Here is a 4,916-nt window from a genome sequence, read left to right as displayed (position 1 = left end):
TAAGCTGACTGATGAGGTGGATATTAATGATTTTATAAAAGGCCCGGCAAATGGTAGATCTAAACGTTGGATCTATGCTGCGTACAATGAAATTTGGAAGCTTTCCCAAATTGAGGCTGCTAAGCGCCTGAGAGCTATTGATCAAGCAAATTTGGAAAAGGTGCTTGCAGTTGTCGATAACAGTATTAACATGCTTTCTTCCCGCATATACACGTTGAATAACATTGTTTCTTCAGTGGTTGATATTGTAAATGTTGAGGTGTCTGTTTTATACCATGGCCAAAATCAATTGCGCACTGTAATGCAGTTTGCGTGGACTCTGCAGACTCTTAAGTCTGGCCGTGTGCCCTGGAGTTACATGAACGTTTCCTCCCTCTTTGCCCCGTTTAATTTGACTGACAAACAGCGCATGCTTTCAATGCGAGATGCATCATTTTCCATGTTACACAATGAGAGGTTGGAATCTTTACCGTTCTCAGTTGCTGAGGCCACTGATGCAACGTGGCTTATCCACGGATTAAATACATTACCATTCGCGTTGTACAAATTCACTAGTTGTATGTGACATGCTGCAATAGGACGTTATGAACCGTTAGGTGGTGCCTTCCTCCATGAAGCATGGTCTCTACCTTTCACATATAGGTGCCTGAAAGACGGCAGAGAAGTTTATCTTAATGGGGAAGAATGCACTGAGTCCCCTGACCATTCATTAATATGCAGACACGTCCAATTACATGGTTCCTTCAACCAGGAACGACCTAATCTGGCCTGTGTATTAAAAGGGACTCCTGTACCCGCAATTGTTCCCACGTTTACACTTTTGGCAAATGGTAGTTATTTGCTGTTGAATAACGAGGAGTGTTGTGGTTTAATTGTTGGTATCGCTTATGTGGTAACTGTATCTGAACGTGTTGTGTGCTGCAAAAACGTTATGTATCCCCCCACGCATGGGAATTCAGATGTTTCCATCTGGCCGCGCATCCCAACCTTGAAGGCAGAGTTCAATGGTATGACTAGAATAAGAGCCCTTTTGTCTCAGAAAGAGGTGGCCCTGAGTTCGGCCCGAGAAACATTCGTCCTTCACATAGCTAACACACGCACAGAAGTGCAGGCGCTTTTAAATACTGATTTACCGTTACATTTCAGCGAGCTGGTTCATCAAATCTTTAATGCCTCCTCCACTTCCGGCCTTGCTCACTTTTTTAAATTAGTTAGCAGCGGTCTCGTGACTTCATTTGAAAAAATATTTGGGGTCATCCCTGCTTTCTTTCATTCTATTTTTTCGAGTTTGTTTGGAGGCTTCCCTGTCTTGCTGGCTTTAGCTGCGGGCATATTGGTGATATTTTGTTTTATTACAAATGGATGCCCATCCTGCATTAGGAGCAGAAGAGCCCCTCCTGTCACTGTTGCACAACCGGATGCTTGATTACTATGGCACCCTGCCGCTTGCGACTTTAAGCACGGCATTTGGATTATCGTTTTGATTTTCCAATTTCACATGTGTCCAGCCTGTGTTTCATTGCTTGAGCTGCGATTTCCACTGGGCCCTTGATTAGTGTCTCTGCTTGACGGTGTCTCCTGACGTTGACTTTAATCATCTGATGAGCCCCGTAGTTGCTCATGAGTTGGTTTGTTCTGTCGAAAGGATTATGGCCTTGGCAGCGATGCATGGACTAATGGGTCGTTGGGATGTAATCGCAGCGGCGCATCAGTTCTTGGCAAGGAGCTTTCTTAAGAACCCACTGAGTTGTCCTCTGATGTTAATAGAGGATCCAGTGACGGAGCAGCACGTATGTTCCTTCCCACTACTTAATTGGATGGCTGAACTGTTTTCGGATGATGACAGTGATTTCATGTTGGAGGCTGTGGCTGCATATTTTGCATATTCAGTTCTATCGTGAGATGCCATGGAGTTTATTGTACTTATTTTGGCACGTGCATTTTTATATTTTTGGACAGTGCCTTTTTTCATGTGTGAAATTTTTTTTATATACGTCCCAGACCTATTGACTTATATTTTCAAAGGTTGGAATAATTACGCTTGGCCACTATAGGCCTTCATATATACGTTTGGAGAATAGATTAACTCATTATTATTGAACTCTGTTTTCAGGTTAAACCCCTTCCAGGTTCTGCCTTTAGATGGTTTTTGACAGTGCTCTGATCATTTGGGGGGGGTTGTCATATAGCTACTTCTTTTCTACATACTGTGTTAAGTTAGCATGGGTTTATTAAATGCTTGTACGCCGTTATCATTCTTGCTTCACTTTTGCACATGACACATAATTGTTGTTTTAGCTTTCAACCCAGAAGAGCTTCCTGATTTACTAGAGAAATAATATGTTATTGCTCTTATATCAGTTTTGTTCTGCACTCTGTCTGCACAGTGAGTGCTGAAGGCTACACGGATAACTTAACCCAGTGTTGTTGTAAGGTCTGATCTTCGCACCCTTATAGACATAACACACATGCTGCTGCCAAAATCTGTCTCTAGACGAGTTTTATATTGTTGTGCTGAACGCACAAAAACACACTTGATGTGCTTTGCATACAGAGAGCTGGTGGAAGGTGATGTGATCGTCCTGCCACTGAGATTTTGAGGTATGGGCCCGCCCTGCAAAAACCCAAATGAGACCTTCATAGATATAAAATACTATGCTAAATAGGGAGGGTGTGAATTAGACGTTGTTAATTTCTATTCATTCCAGCATCTTAGTATGCTGTCTCCATTCGCCTTTTATGGACTGATAACTATGCTGATAATTTTGTTGCTTATAATATGGTTGCTAGTATTATACAAGATACTGCGTTTGAGAACCTTCCATTAGTAAATAAATATTTCAAACATGCACGTGTCCTCTTTTACTCCACGTTCTGGTTTGTGATGATTATATAACGAAAGAGTGTTCATGTGTTCCACGATTCCTGAGGTATTCTAAGTTCATGTTCTGGTCTGTCTAAGCATTGGGAGTTTGTTATGACCAATGAGACACTGTAGCTAGCTCAGTAAGGGGATTTTGGGTACTGAGGTGAGTTTTGGGCCATCCTAATTCACCGAGGTTCCAGGTCTCTATGCACAGTTCTGTAGGAGAACGGAATTCCCGCTACAGTCCCCCTTGTTTTTCGTAAAAAAAAAAAAGACTCTTCGTACTGCAGCATGAACCGGACCACCACTGCAAAGCTCCAGCAATACCTATCCACGATGCCGGCTGGCTCCTTGCTCTTCGTCAACAGCCTAGCTTTCGAACTTTGTATGGGGTACTTTTTAGGTCGAGCCTAGCGCAGCGCGCATGCGCTGATTGCTCTGCAAGGCATGCTGTATTGGAGTCTGCAGTTAAAGCCACGCCCACTTTCCGCCTATATTTTTAATTTGCCTGTGTCATTGTTCTTCGTAAACACTGGCTTCTGAATCATTATGAGGCTTGTTAGTGCCTCCTTAGTACAGCTTTGTCGCCATTTGTTATCGCCCATAACGACTGGGCCGTTTACTTGGCTCGTTACACGGTCTGCTTTATGTAGTGGGTGAGCACTATTTTTGTTATTGACACTGATGGGGATAATGACGGATGCTTATTTTGTTATATGTGCAGCACTGAGCGCGGCACCCGCTTTAGGGACACCGCGAACAGTTAACATTTTATTCTTCTTAAAAGTTTGATGTTGAGCACGGTGCCCACTTCAGGTACACCGCTCTCTTTCTTCTTTTTTTAAACTATGGTAAATGCTCGTTCCTGTATTTGTCTGTGCACCAGGCTTTCAATATCTTCTTTGATATTTATTAATCATGCCTATCCCACGAGCGCATGCCATCCGGATGAACATGCCAAAGCCCCTCTGTGAGGGCGGACAACAGATGATCTTTACTCGTGGGGGCACAGGATCACAAACTGATTGCGCTGGAAGTCAAATTAGAAAAGAGTGGACGCGAAAAAAGCGGGAGTGAGAGAAAATCACAATCTATCTCTCGAAGTTGCCATTTGGTTATATCAAATGGGACGACTTTCTGCCCTCAACCCTTCTTTGGACTCAGTTAAAGCTGCTTCGCCAGCACCTCAAAACAGGATGTACAATCTATTGCTGCAAACGAACAGGAGTCGGATCTGAATTCCACAGCTTCATTGAAACCCACCAGTTGCCAACTGAGAAATAAGTTCTGGTGTATAAAAAAAGGCTCGGCTCTGCATATGACTGAGTATACAAACTAGCTCCTGCCAATGCCGGTGTTCAACAGACTGGGAGCTACAAAAAAAATGCTTTCAAATGCAATAGGTCCCGCATTTACGCGAGTTTAAGCTATTGGCATTGTAAATGACAATGACTTTTATTTATGTTTTAACCCGTTTAGCGCGTCGGACATTCCGCCCCAGTGCGGACGTTCGATCGCGCTAACGGGATTCGGACGTCCAACGGTCGTGCGTAGCACCAGCGAGGTAGTGCACGCGATGACCGTTGGACGTTCGCAGCACGGAAAGGGTTAAAAACTAAAACTAAAATAAAAGGCATTGTCATTTACAAGGTCAATAGCTCAAACTCACGTAAATGCGTGACCTATTGCATTGCAAATGATTGTTGCTTGGTGTTTTCACTGTTTTACTGTTTGAAGTGTTGCACAAGTACTTTACACATTTCACCCAGCCCCCTGGTTCAGCCATGTCCTGCACCCTCACTCGTGTACCCAAAGGCATTGGAGTGCTTTACATGAGCACCATGTACATTACACTGACACTTTCACTTTTCCCCTTTTTTTTCACTTACACTGGGGGGATTAAGTCATTTGCCCAGGATCACAGCATATCGAGCCACCGCCGGGAGTTGAACCCAGTTCCAGGGTCAGCAGCTCTACCTTAGACATGCATTCGTTGTGTTAACCCACTAGCCCCTGACCCGGTTGCTGCCATGGTTTATAACTAGCGCCC

The 4,916-nt window shown here is 43.8% G+C and overlaps 1 pseudogene; it reads left to right on the top strand.

Annotated features, from left to right (window-relative positions):
- Positions 1-301: 301 nt before the first annotated feature.
- LOC147733382 (uncharacterized) lies at positions 302-1,426 on the top strand (annotated as a pseudogene).
- The last annotated feature ends 3,490 nt before the right edge of the window (positions 1,427-4,916 follow it).

This window comes from Lissotriton vulgaris, chromosome 2_1, assembly GCF_964263255.1.
Source record: "Lissotriton vulgaris chromosome 2_1, aLisVul1.2, whole genome shotgun sequence".
In the NCBI taxonomy this organism is placed as follows: domain Eukaryota; kingdom Metazoa; phylum Chordata; class Amphibia; order Caudata; family Salamandridae; genus Lissotriton; species Lissotriton vulgaris.
This window is presented reverse-complemented; position numbering and strand designations above follow the sequence as displayed.